This window comes from Pezoporus occidentalis, unplaced genomic scaffold (genome assembly GCF_034315485.1).
Source record: "Pezoporus occidentalis ecotype Australia unplaced genomic scaffold, CSIRO_AGI_Poc_V1 ctg54, whole genome shotgun sequence".
Lineage (NCBI taxonomy): Eukaryota > Metazoa > Chordata > Aves > Psittaciformes > Psittacidae > Pezoporus > Pezoporus occidentalis.
Genome location: NW_026915877.1, coordinates 7925937 through 7940564, shown reverse-complemented (window position 1 = coordinate 7940564; position 14628 = coordinate 7925937). Strand labels below are relative to the sequence as shown.

The window sequence follows — 14628 nt, the reverse complement described above, 5'->3', positions numbered from 1 at the left end:
GGGTTGTTTTTTTTTAATTGCAGGATCAGCTCTAGTAACACCTCACCTAAGTTCCTATAGGTAATATGAAAAATTTATCAGAATTTTTCCTGCATAAATATGGATGCTTTGACCTGTGACAAATTTAAAAGTTACAGCTTCTGTAAATATTTTATACATGGTCATTAGTTTTTATATCTAAGAAAAAAAATAATTTATTGCCTTATAAACATTGAAAGCACATGAACATCTACTTTCTCGTACTCAAAACCATCAAACAGAATAGCGAGGCCATTACTAAAGTGTTTGTAACAAAAGCAAGCCTTAAATATGACATGCAAATGATGTTTTTAGAAGCAGCTCTTTATCAGTTCAAAGATGTGATGGTTGTACTTTCTTCAAAACTTTCATACACTAAGAAAAAAACAGTTTTGTATTTGATGCTTTGCTTTGTATCTGTATACCAGCAGACATAAACCCAAGAGATTCTCCCAGTCCAAAACTGACTAATTCTGATAGAGGCAAGGGAAGGGGACTTCTCTACAAAACAGGTGAGAGATGACCCAGTTTGGTGTTGGCCATGGTGAAGGTTGGTTTACAGATGCCCTTTCCTACAAAAAAAAAAAAGAAAATAATTAAAGTTGTTCATAGACATCTTGTATTCCACAAGAAGAAAAAAAAAACACCCAAACCAAGCAAAAAAAAAAAAAAGCAAAACCAAATAAACAAACAACTCCAAATTTCTTCTAAAAGCTTTCTTCATATGTAACATGGCACAAAAATCTATTAGATCTTCTATGATTACTGTTTTGTTTTTCTTTTTTCACAGACCACTACATTGCACACAGTTAAAACTTTATTTATTTAATTAGTATTCAATTTAAGTATGTCTTCAAATTTTTTTTTAATCCTTGTCCTTCAAAGAGATTCCTCTGCCCTCTGTTGCAGTTTATGTGCTTGGATTTCAGGCCATCCTGCCTGTAGGCTGTTCTCAGTGTTACTTGTTTTATTATCACAGTATGCAAAATTTGCAGTTTTGATCAACTGCAACTAGACATCTTACCAGTGTGTCTGAGCTTACCTTTATTAAGAGGCAACTCTTTTCTCTATGGGTGTTTCTCTCTAATGCTTATTTGCCAAAGCAGTTATACAGCATATAAGTTGCAGCTGTGCCTCAGATGATGGTGGTTTTTCTCCTAGTTCTGCAGATCTTCCAGCTGGTGCCCGAGACAGCTGTGTCTGTCTTTTAAGGTCATATTGCAAGTGTTTATTTACTTTTATTGGGCTGCTTTGTTTCTTGTTTGCTTCTGCTTATATAGCAGCAACTATTTTTTCTAGTTATTTTAATCAGTGTGGATGCATCTTAAGAAGCTTGTTTCACACTCTGATAACAAATAATCATAACTTTTTTGTGTTCTCAGTAACTGTCTTTACCATCAGCTTAGGCTTAGCAGTTTGCAGGTATTGCAGACAGAACTCATAGGTCTGAAGTTTTAGAAAACACAAGTGAAACAGAGTTTATTGTGGCATGTAACACAGTACAGCAAAATGGAGAAATATAAGAGGAGTATCAGTGTGTCATGTAGTGTGAACTGACCTTGAATTATCAATATATTGATTAAATGGATGCTAGTTAGTATTATAAGTCGTACGTGTGTTTCTAACCTGACAGTTCTGTGCAGTTGCAGCTGTCAGAGATAAAAAAGAAACAACAGTGTTAGGTTCTTTCTTAATTTCCAAACAAGCCGAAGTATTTGGGTTCAAGTTACTGCTTTTATTGCTGTTTTAAAAACAACTATTTTAACACAGGTGTGATGCTGCACAAAGACTGACAAATTAGACTTTCGCTAGGAAATCCATTGCAAATTAGTAATGGCAAAGGCAGAAGTATTGCCAGTATCTTGCGGTTTCTTCACTCCAGTTGCATTAACCTAATTGCATGTGATTGCACAGGTATGTAAGATTGGTTTGGTTTACGTAGTAGTCTGCAGGTGCTTTTTAGCTAGCTTGGCTGCCTATGGCACTATTGTATGGCATCAGCTACCAGAGCAAATTGCCAGAGCTTTTCTGGAGTACATAAGCTGCATGCATCAGTAGTACTTGATCCAGTGTTCTTGCTTGTAAATATTAAAATAGGTAAGGTTTCTGATTTAAATCTTCTAATGATATTTAATTGGTAATTTACATTTGAGAGGGGGATTTTGGTCAGGATTAATTAGTTTTAATTATTGGTTTATTGTGGAAATTTTGTTAAAATTTTGCAGACACTGTAGTTGATACCTGAAATAATTTCAATTCATTAACAGTAATGAATAAAAATATAAAAGTACAATGATACCTAATTGCAACAAGCTAGATAACAATCTTTTATCTACAGGTAGCTTAAATTATTTGTAGGAGTACAACTTGGATAATACATATTCTTCTGGATTTTGAGAAGATTTTCTGTTTAAAAATCAAAACAAAACAATTTACTCTTCAGCAATACATATGTAGGTGTTTAAGTGCAGGACATTCCCTGTACTGGTATGCTTTGTATTCTTAAAGTTTGACATATGTGTAGGTATTGCTTAGATGAGGCTGCATGGAGTGGTTGTAGGTCACTGTTTGCCTGCCATAGTTATGGTATTTGCAAGTTGTTTTAGATGTGGGAAAGTTCTTTGTTTTCTCCCCATTAAATTATTTAAACTAGGTAAATGTCTTTACTTTTCATTTAAGTGTTAAAGCTGTAATTTTAGTTCTACAGCATACAACTACACTAGAGTTTCAGGGTGACATGTAGTAGACAAGGTGTCTGCTATATTATTGAGGGCTTATTATATGACATGCATGGAAACTCCCCTGCTTTTGTGCAACATCAGTTTAAGGAGGATGCACAGGAGAGCTGTCATTAAAAATGTAAGCATAATGGTTTAGTAAAATGCAGGTTACTATTCAGACTGCAGAGTGATTCAAGTTTTTCTCAATTCTGACATGGACTTTACATAAAGTAAAGGCCAGAGGTTTCTTCTAAACAACTGTGTAGTGGCTAGAGTTGCATACAACTGCTAATTTTCACCTCACAAGTGGTGAGTAAGGATAATAATTTTCTGTCTGCAAAATCTACTTTTAGTTTTAAAAAAACTCAAGTGCTTTACCTAAAAATACTGGTCTTTCTCTAGCTATGTAGTTTACTTCCATGTAGTCATTCAGCTATTAGCTGAAGATTCTTAATAGCCTGTTTCTCATGATGTCCATCTTCTCCTGTGTATCTTTGTTCATGGGTGATCAAGTAGAGTTTGGCATGCCCAACTTGTCACTCCATTCGTACAATTGGCATTTGTGCTTCTGTTTTGCCCAGGGCTAATCACAAAATCATAGAATCATTTAGTTTGGAAAAGATCTTAAAGATCATAAAGTCCATTTAACCCAGCACTGCCAAGTCCATCCCTAAACCATATCCCCAAGTGCCATATCTACATGTCTTTTAAATAACTCCAGGGGTAGTGACTCAACCACATCCCTGGGCAGCCTGTTCCAATGCTTGACAACCCTTTTGGTGAAGAAATTTTTCCTAATAGCCATCTAAATTTCCCCTGGCACCACTTGAGGCTGTTCCCTCTCATCCTATCACTTCTTACTTGAGAGAAGAGACAGGCACCTACCACACTCCATCCTCCTTTCAGGTAGTTGTAGAAGGTTTCTCCTCTGCCTCCTTCTCTCCAGGGTAAAGAACGTCAGTTCTCGCAGCTGTTCCTCCTAGTATGTGTGCTCCAGACCCTTCATCAGCTTCGTTGCCCTTTTCTGGACCCACTCCATTAACTCAATATCCTCTTTTTCAGTTCTCTTCCCCTCACTATGCAGTATTTGATGTGCAGCTTCACCAGTGCCAAGTACAGGGAGACAATCCTTCTCTAGTCCTGCTGAACCAGGATGCTATTGGCTAATTTGCCTACCTGAGCACACTGTGTGCTGGCTCCTATTCAGCCATCTGTCAACCAGCACATACAGGTCCTTTTCTGCTGGTAAGCTTTTCAACTACTCTTCCCCAAGCCTGTTGCCTGGGGGAAGTTGCTTGGGTTTTTTGTAATTCAAGTGTAGGACCTGACACTTTGCCTTATTGAACCTCATATAGTTGGCCTTGGCCTATTGATCCAGCTTGACCAGATCCCTCTGTAGACCCTTCCTACTCTCAAGCAGATCAACACTCCCACCCACCACCCCAGCATTCCTGGACTCCTTTGCCCTTCAGGGCTGTCTCCCAAGGGACTTCGTCAGTCAGGCCCTTAAACAGCCCAAAGACTGTCCAAGGTAGTAGTTCTACTGATCCTACTCCTTATTCTCCAAGAATAAAAACCTATCATTTTGTGATTGCTGTGCCCAAGATGTTCCTCAGCCATCACATCACTCCCAAGTCCTTCTCTGTTCTCAAACAACAGGTTCAGTGTAGTGTCTTCCCTAGTTGGCTCCCCAGCCACCTCTGTCAGGAAGTTATCTTACACTTGAAGAACCTCCTAGACTGTTTCCTGCAGGCTCCTGGTGGTTCTCTTGGCTGTGCCTGAGGTTTCCCCAGTCTGGGAAATCTCCCTGTGCACTGTGCTCTAGAGTACTTTGCTTCAAATTGTGTCAGCACTGGAGCTGCTCTCCTTTGCCTTGGAATGGTAACGTGTCAAGCACTAATTACCTATCTACAGTTCCTAGGAGGTGCAAACAGTGAAGCAGTAATAAAATCAGGTATGACAGTGCTATTTAAATGATTTTCAAAATTCCTCTGAATATTTGCTTTAATGTAGGTTAATGATAGTATGTATGGTCAAGGCTGTCAAAGGGGCCTGGCATGACAGGCTTTGCCTCAGTGTTTCAGCTGTTAATCATCAGGTAGTCTGCTGTGGGAGAAAAAAAAGGACAGCTATATATTTCAATACTATTTAAAATCTGCATGCCACTTTTAGGGTAATATCTCATGTATCTCTAGAGGAGGTAATGAAGTTGCAAATTGTCTAATCATTCTAATGCATGCATATTGCAATTCTGTTTGGCAAATCTGCAATCAAGCCATTGATTTGGTTTAGCTAATGCTAGCTAATCATGAAGGGTTAGAATTTCAGCTGTGACTGATAGGCTCTGCAAGCAGCTTTCTGTGGATGACAGATTGGTAAAAGCAAGAAGCTGTGAGAACAATGCTGTGCTTTCCTACTTTGCACTGCAGTGTTACTATTTAAGTTGATTTAAATGATCCCAGCTGGCTGCTACCAGAGATAATCCATCTGTGAACCTGTGATCGTAAGAATGGTGTTACTTAGCGCCTAGTGCAGGTGTCCTGAGGAAATGAAGGTCTGCCAGGTGACTTGCCTTAGAGATTCCCATATAAGCACTGTCAAACAAACGGAAAGGTTTTTGTTGTAAGGAACCACGGTGGATTTAGGTAGGTAAGCGCATGGTGTGGTTGTGCTGCTTTGAGTAGCTCTGTTGCTATGCTTTCCTTAAGGAACACCAAGGATTCATGGCAATGCATACCCAACAGCAAATCTGTAAGACAGAATTTACTGTGACCTTTGACGATATCTCTGTCGACTGTACTTCTTAGGCTGCTTGGTTTCATGTTGCTTTAAACTGTTACTTAATGTGTGCTCAGGAGGCTTGTGTCTGTGTGCTTCCTGAATTTCTATGGAAAATATTGAGCTTTATGCCAGAGAAAGAATATCAATGTCCTGGAATCACCTGTTAGTGTGAAATTACTAACATTGAGTTAGCATCATATTTGACATATGTGTGCAACTACAGCTTTCATTTTCATCACTCCTTTCAGGTCCTTTGCTGCTAAGGTTTTTCTTCAGATTTTGCATGAAAATCAGACTTTCATCCCTTTTAGTTTAGCTTATTTTACTTTTGAGTCCACGGTAAGTATGGTCTCTATTTGTGTGTGATGACTTTGTTCTGTTCTGTGGTTTGGTTTAGGAAGGCAGTTGAGCATTGCAGGAGGTCTCAAAGCTTTTATACTACAGATATTGTGTACCAGGGTCTGAGAAAGAGAAATCATAAGTTTTATGGCATTCTTCAAAATGTGTGACCAATGTACCGTATCTGGTTGATGCTTCAGTACCCTTACTGATCTCAGTCACACCAGTATATCCTAAGGAGAGCTCTCTGGTTTGGATACTGCAGCTTGGGCCAGCAGTTAAAGCCTTTACAGACACTGCTGGCAGCTAGGAACAGCGAACCCAGCATAAATTAGTTTTTTAGGATGTTACTCCACTTAGCAAGTAAGTCAGTATCTATTCTGTCAGCACTCATTTGTGGCTAGCTTTAGGGCTTTTTGGCTATCAGCAGCCCACAAATTTCCATCCCTAAATATCAGTGAGAAACAATAGGTGCTCAGAAGTAAAGCCCTGCAGTGGATAGTTTATGCCATGCTACTCAAGTTTCTTTTTAGCTGAGGACATTTGACGGTAGATTTCTGTGCCATGAAAAACTGACAGATAAAATGTGTGTTGTCCCAGTCAGTCAAAGAAATTACTCCCTAATAACAGTAATTACACTGTGCATCTGTGATGTGCTGCATGCTTAAGACTGTAGAGATATTAGCTAATTAATCCTTTCAACACTGCTGTGCAGTTGATATAGGTGGTACTATTATCTTCCTTTTGTAAATGAAGGAAAGAAAAAATAGAAAGCTTGACTGACATGCTTAGCACAGGGCAGCCTCAAACTTCAGAATTTTACTAGTGCCTTGAAGCCACAAACCAAGTGGAGGTCCATGTAGGAGCATTGCTGCAGAGGCAGACACTTAGAAATGCTTCCACCTTTAATTTTTTTTCCCTTTTCTTTTTTTTCCCTTTTTTTCCTTTTTTTTTTATATTGCCTACAAAGATATTGTCTTAACTTGGTAAGACATAATTCATATGGTCTTAACATGGTGGTGGAGAGGACAGTTCGTAAAGACAATTACTGATAAGCACAAATTCAGCTTTCAACCTTCAGTAGTGCTGTTGGCTTATAATGTGGATGTGATTTATGACAGGGTACACTTTGTCTGCCAGCTGCTCAAGAAAGAAAAGCATCTGTTGGTAAGTGCCAACTGTGAAACTCATTTGACACAGAATTCATTCATAGAGTGAATGAACAATCCGTGTTGATACAGCATCTTTGGTGAAAACAGTTGAGCTATGGTGCTCATGTTAAACATGTTGACCACAAAAGTTGATGCTAGCTGAACTCGATTTGTTGCATAGTGTCTTAAGAAAATGAATTCTTTCAGCAGTTCAGGCAGTAGATGTTTTATGTTCATCTACTTTTTGAACACTATAAAGGGTGCATCAATTAATGTACCAACATTGCATCTTGGTGATAAATGTGCTGTGCATGGAGATTTCAGTTCATATAACTAGATTGGCTTTGGAAGGTGTCAGCTGCCTGTAAAACCTCAAAGATGAGTAAGTACTTATTGCCTTAACAGCATTAACTGTATTTTTGTAAGCAGTTTTGCTGACCAGGATTAGGCGCAAAATGTGCCAGAAAAGCTTATGTGCAGAAGGCTGTTTTCCTGTAATGCAGCCTTTCTCTGCTTTTTCAGTGCAAATGTTTTATAAAGCCACCTGGCTGTTTCTGTCATGCCACGCTGTGGTGGAACAATGGAAGGTGTGTATACTTAAAGCACATCAAAAAGCTTGTGAAGTTTGGAGCAACCTCCTCGGTTCCTGGGAGAAAAAGTTTTCTCGGTATACACATCTATATGGTCAGCTGATATTTCCAAAATTATAAATACTCTAATTGATGATTTTGGATCTTTTTAATGGTAGCAAATAAAGATATTACTGGCATCTTTCAGTGTCTAATTTTTGCTCCTTGGCAGCCAGCACAAAACATGTTGTTGCAGTACTGTGCAATACCTCCCTTCTTACACTCAGATGGTACTTGGCTTGCTTATGTCAGTGGGTAGTGTTAAAGGAAAGAGCATAATAGAGCACAGATCTAAGAGATTATCAGTCTTTGAAACCTCAGCTAATACTTTCCTACTATGCTGTATCATGAACAAAGTTGCTGGTCATAGCACTGACAACACTTTTAGTCTGGCTTTTCACTGAAGTCTTATGCCTTTCTCCCCCTCTTCCCCCATTTGTCAGCATCTCCAGTAATTTTTTGTCCTATCATCCATTTCCGATCAGTTTTGACGCAGGAGTAGAGATCTCAAAGCTTGTTTACTTTGAAGGAAGATTGCAGCTGGCTGTAGAAAACATGCTCAAATTAGTATCTGCAATGGGAGAGAAGCTGCAATGTGGGTTCAACAATTACTGGCTATGTTTATCTTTTCTGACCATTCAGGATGTGTAGCTCTGAATCAGCCATGCTTTATGCCACCTTTTAAACAGTGGTAATTTCATGATGTTGGAGGGAGCTGAGAATAGTGGTATATGGAGTAAGTTTAGGAGATGTGTAGGGGAAGTTAGAGTGTTGCATTAGATAAATCCATGAGGATCTTAAGAGTAGTTGGTGGTACTGCAGGGAAAGGTTGGAACCGGTCTTTAAAGTCTGTTATCCTAATTTTTCATGACTTGGAAAACGTTAACTTCTTTTTTTAGTTAATGAGTATGAAGGGAAATTGACTCTTGATTGAACTGCTTGTCTATTTTCATAGCTATTATTTGTGCTGTAGCATGTAAAGCTACTTTCACAAGTGACATTACCAAAATAACCTTTAAACTGAAGTAATAAATACTATTTATCTTTAAAATGGCACTTTTACCTTTTGCTCATCTTCCGAATTATTATTGATGAATGGTCCCTTAAGCAGCCTGGTTGGCTTATGAATGCCAGTGGATATAGATTAGTAGCAGTGTATGGGTGAGCACTTCTGATATTCTTTCTCATATGTGTGCACTGAAATGCCTGGCCCCGCTCTGATTCTCTGCTTTTGAATGCTGATGTGAACAGAGATGCTTTTAAGAACTGTTGAATGGGTTTGCATTGCTAATATTTTTTCTGTTACTTGAAATACTTTGTTGAATTTCTCTTGAGAATTTCTGGCAGTTTGAAGGTTGGGAGGTTATGTGTCGGTAGGCATGTGATCTGTAAACCTGTAGCAAATTTTTAGGTCTTCACTTTGAATTCATTCTCCCCAGGTACAGGACTTCACACTTGCTCTTGTTTCTCTTGGGAATTATTAACTACCCTATGATTTTGGGCTGTCAGCCTTGCCACTCAGCTTCAAGTTTGTAGCCCTTACTGGGGGGTGTTGTCTGATGTGGTGGGACACCCCAGATGCTTTTGCTGTCTGTGTTATCCTTGATTATACTCCTGTTAACAGGATGCTTTTTCTTGTAATTGGAAAATATTCACTGCATACGTGTCTCACCTAGTGGAACACCACTTCTGAATTGGTTTGCTGGATCTGAACAGAAAATGAATACTTCCTCCTCCCTCTCCCCCTGCCATACAGCATTCTGTTTACTGCTGCAAAGCAGCCAAGGCAAGGGAGCAGCAAGCACTCCCAGAGTAGTGGGGCTTTGGAAATGAATTGAAAATATTAGTTAGCATCTGTTCTACTAATGAACCAGTTTGCTAGAAAACCCTATAAAACTGAGCATTCACAGCACTGTAGCACCTGTGGCTGAAGAAGTCTGTGAAAAAACAAGGTGTGTTAAGTTTTGTAGTGATCATGTTTTGGAGGACTTAATGGCCGCCGACGCTACAACTGCAAAGATTTTGATCCAACCAGGTCTTCATACAGGCTCTAACCCAGAAGGCAGCTTCTGACAGCTCCCCGTGAGTCTGTAGTGATGGAGGGTGTGCTGCAGTGCCCAACTGAGGGAAAAATTTCTTCAAGAGAGAAAGCTGCTGAGCTTGCAAACACTGCTTTGAGCAGGTACTTTAATATTTACATTTTAACAAGTGACCATGTTTGTAAAACTTTCTGGATTCTGGAAAAAAAGATTGCTAATAATTGTTCTAATATTAACTGCGATGCTGGTACTCTTTGGCAGGTCTGATAACTTTTTCTCCTTTTGCTGTTTTACTGAAATAGAAGATTCTAAGAAATGTGCTAATAAATAATTAGGGTCTCCTCTTGGTCTTTGTATAGGTAGCACTTTTTCCTTGTAACCAGGCAGCTTATTTGATTGTGCAAGGCAGTAATAGCCAATATACCTTTCTCTCATGCCATGAAATATGCCTTCACTCAGTCAGAATTTAAAGTAATTTTACTCAGCTTTGTGGATTTCTTTACTTTCTTCCTTTTCATCCTTTTAGTAAGTTAGGCTGCCATGACAATTTATGTTGTTTTTCATAAAATATATCTGCATTTAAAATAGCTGTGTTTTTTTTTTTTGTTGTTGTCATTATGGTTGCTAATTAGTGCAAGCCAGATAATGGGATATGTTACCACTGGGTTGAAAGTGTGAGTAAAAGGAGAAAAAGAATTGTGATTCTGAACACCTGACAGTTTTATCTAGCACAGGGAAAGAATTCCCTCCATACCAGTAATAATAAACTAGTATATGTTTTGAAGGTGTATGCAAGTGAAGTGATTATTTTAGGATTGTAGCATTTATTATTGCATGGAAATCTTTCTCCTTTCTGCCAGTAAAATTCTATGTTCCAAACTATTGAACAAAATACTGCTATGATTGCATTATAGTGATGTAACCAATGTGGTTTTTACTACTCCCCAGAAAAGGTTTCTTCTTTAAAAGGAAAGATACTTTGTGTATAAAAACCCACGAGGACAGACAGTAAATGGCTTATATATCCTAAAGCTTGTGCTTGGGGAAAGAGACATGACTTTATGTAACTAGTGCTTAACTGAGTGTGAGAGACTAGGAATGAGCAATGTTCATTGATTTCATATTGTAACTGCAGCACATGAATGGCAGAGACAGACAAACTTGTTCCTAAGCAAGGAAGAAAAAAGCAGTAATTGTAACATCATTTAACAAAGTCTTTGGGTTCCTCCTTAAGGCAGTCTTTCTATTTTACATAGCAAGTGTTGTTAAAGCTAGAGCATTGCTTTCATTTGCTTTGTAGCCCAGAATTCATGTCAAGAATTAAGAGCAGGGCTGCAACTTTTCTGTCAAGTAATTTATGCTGGATGGTAATTTAAAAGCCCTGGGGTGGGTTGATAAATCTGTGCATGCTTCTTAAGCTGCATCCTACATTTCTATGTAGGAGGAAAGAGGAAAGGCCAGTATGTCTGTGTGTAAGGTGAGGCAGCCTTTCCCACTGCCCCAAAGCACATAATCCCATAAAGGATGCTGCATGTGAAAATATGGTTAACCCAAGGGGGGATGAAGATTTCAGTTACAATGAAGTCACCCAAAATGTAGGCAGGGTTCTTGAAGTTTTGACTTTCTTCACATTTTCTAACTTTATAATTGGGCAGATGCCAGTTGGTGCAGTTCTGCTGCCACAGTGGAGGGAAAGCATAGTTGTTGTGCTGTCTGAAGTAGTCTGCGAGTCATCTCTATTAAGTACTGGCTGCACAGGTACTGGGGCAACACTGCCTCCAGAGAGTGAGGGGAAAAACAAAGTTTTGTCGGATGCTGTCTTCTCTAGGAATGCAATGAAGTAATCACTTCCTATGGGCTGTGTATTTGTTATGCAACATGCTTCTACAGGCACATATAAACACATTGCTCTCATTTCTCTGAAATCACTCAGCTCTGTGATAAGGTTATGATAGGCTGCTGAACCAAACATGTTTAATTTTCCTTATCTTTTGAAGCCTTTCAAAGCCAGTTTAACCTTAATTAGAAAAATGTCCTGTAACAAAAGCAGTTTGTGATTAACGTATGTATGCATTGTTCTCACATACTAATCAGACGTGCACAATAAGTTAGGGCTTTAGTGTGTGATTGAGGAGAAATGCAAATTCATAATTCAGAGCAGTTGTTCTGTGAGCAACTTTTAGATCTTTATGTATTAGAAAACTGTGCTGTAGGTTAGAATTCACAATTATCAGTGAAAGTGGTGCTGGGATGGTGCTCTGTGAAGATCTTTTCTTACCAGTTTTGACTAATTGCATGTTCCATGAGGCCAAACATCATCTGCTAAGACATGAGATGAGATGTACTGATGTATTTCATTGATCTGCTGGCTGCTAGAAGTTGTAGAATTTTTTTCTTCATCACTTATGTTTTTCCCTTTAGGATCTTTAGGACAGTGCAAAGCATTCGACACTGTCCCACATGACATCCTTGTCTCTAAATTGGAGGGACATCAATTTGATGGATGGACCGCTCGGTGGATAAAGAACTGGCTGGATGGCCGCACACAAAGAGTTGTGGTCAATGGCTCACTGTCCGGCTGGAGACCAGTAACGAGTGGTGTCCCTCAGGGATCAGTGTTGGGACCGGTCTTGTTCAACATCTTTGTTGTTGACATGGACAGTGGGAGTGAGTGCACCCTCAGCAAGTTTGTCGATGACACCAAGCTGTGTGGTTCAGTTGATACGCTGGAGGGAAGGAATGCCATCCAGAGGGACCTTGACACACTTGTGAGGTGGGCTGATGCCAACCTCATGAAGTTTAACCATGCCAAGTGCAAGGTCCTACACCTGGGTCAGAGCAATCCCAGGCACAGCTACAGGTTGGGCAGAGAAGAGATTCAGAGCAGCCCTGCAGAGAAGGACTTGGGGGTTGATGAGAAAATGAACACGAGCTGTCAGTGTGTGCTTGCAGCCCAGAAAGCCAACCGTATCCTGGGCTGCATCAAAAGGAGCGTGACCAGCAGGTCAAAGGAGGTGATCCTGCCCCTCTACTCTGCTCTTGTGAGACCTCACCTGGAGTATTGTGTGCAGTTCTGGTGTCCTCAACATAAAAAGGACATGGAACTGTTGGAACAAGTCCAGAGGAGGGCCACGAGGCTGATCAGGGGACTGGAGTACCTCCCATATGAAGATAGGCTGAGGAAGTTGGGGCTGTTCATCCTGGAGAAGAGAAGGCTGCGTGGAGACCTCATAGCAGCCTTCCAGTATCTGAAGGGGGCCTATAGGGATGCTGGGGAGGGACTCTTCATTAGAGACTGTAGTGACAGGACAAGGGGTAATGGGTTAAAACTTAAGCAGGGGAAGTTTAGGTTGGATATAAGGAGGAAATTCTTTCCTGTTAGGGTGGTGAGGCACTGGAATAGGTTGCCCAGGGAAGTTGTGAATGCTCCATCCCTGGCGGTGTTCAAGGCCAGGTTGGACGAGGCCTTGGGTGAGATGATTTAGCGTAAGGTGTCCCTGCCCACGGCAGGGGGGTTGGAACTAGATGATCTTAAGGTCCTTTCCAACCCTAACGTTTCTATGATTCTATGACCTTGCTGACAAAAGCCACAGAGTTTACACTTCTTCTTGAGTGTCTTTTTGATGAGCTGCTGCGTTGAATGATTGCATTAGCCAAACTGAAATATAGGTACAGTATAATAATATCTGTACTGCTGCTGCTTTTGGACTCAGCAGCCAATCTGTTCCTAAACTTGAGGTGCCATTTGACAGGACTACATCATGATGTACACACTGGAAAGCTCAGAGGTATTTGTGTCGCAGTGCCTTGTGTGTCTGCTTGGTCAACCCTATGAGTCTTAAAAGTCTCCCCAGTATGAGCTAAACTAATGACTTAAGTAACATGTTTCCAAAATGGCAAGAAAAGAATGAGGCAGAATTTTTGTTGGCATGGAGAACTGGGGAGCAGTAACATGCAAAGGAGATGCATGAAGGAGTTTCTCCTTCATAAACCAAGAAGGGGGAAAATAGTAAAAAGAAGGGTGGAGAATAAGCATACCACACTCTGTCCTTGATATCAAGCAAGGCATGTTGAGCCTCTCTGGACCCTCTGATCATAGCTTTTGTTTCTTACTATGCTTGCTGGACTCTTAACCTGTCTCAGAACAAAAGCTGAGGAAATCTACAAAGATAATCTAAGAATATGCTTTTTGAGCAGAATACTTGAATTATTTAGGTTGCTGAAGAGAATGATAAAGGAATGTGACTTGTTTCTGGTTTTATTGTAATGATTCAAAGACTGCAGTTAAAATTCAAAAGTTAAAATGTGGGTGAGCTCACATACAGTAAGATGCTGTGTTACCTTGTTACTTATTTGGACTGATAATATCAAAACCCAGAAGAATTATTTGAGCATATAGTCTCCAATTTTCTTGTGATTCTGCCTGGACTGCATTTGCTTGCTACATCAGGCTACTTAATATACATAAACTCGTAGTGGTGGTTGGGAATATTTTTTTAGTGGGTAATGTTCCTCATTATCTTGCAGCCACTGAAGAATTGAACCACAGTGTGAACAGTGTTTCCCTATTTTAGTAATGTGAGAAAAGATAGGGAATACCTGCCTTGATGAATTGCATCAGTATGCCTTTTCCATGTTCACACATGGGCAATGATGTGTTTATGCAAAAGCTGACTTGATGTACACTGTTTAAATATATTATTTTTATATAATCCTTTTTTAGTTCAATGCCTCTGAGATCTGTCAGCAAAGCTGTTAAGTAAATCCTAGATGTTTTGGTAATCGAAATACATGAGAAAACTCTTCTTCTATGATAAAGACCTTTTTTTGTTTGTTTTGTCCATTTTATTTTTCTAGGCAGATAACTGTCCTTACTTTCTGGTAGCAGAACTGGCTTTTCTGGATTACATTGGTTTCCATTATCTCTGTCATGTACTTAGCACAGAATCTC

At 39.7% G+C, this 14628-nt stretch overlaps 1 long non-coding RNA gene across 1 annotated transcript; it reads right to left on the bottom strand.

Annotated features, from left to right (window-relative positions):
* Nucleotides 1-314: 314 nt before the first annotated feature.
* On the bottom strand, nucleotides 315-13404 carry LOC134173582 (uncharacterized). Its single transcript, XR_009968302.1, has 3 exons — nucleotides 13251-13404; nucleotides 11956-12101; nucleotides 315-590 (listed from the first exon to the last, which is right to left on the bottom strand). It is a non-coding gene; the product is annotated as an uncharacterized LOC134173582 (long non-coding RNA).
* Nucleotides 13405-14628: the final 1224 nt, after the last annotated feature.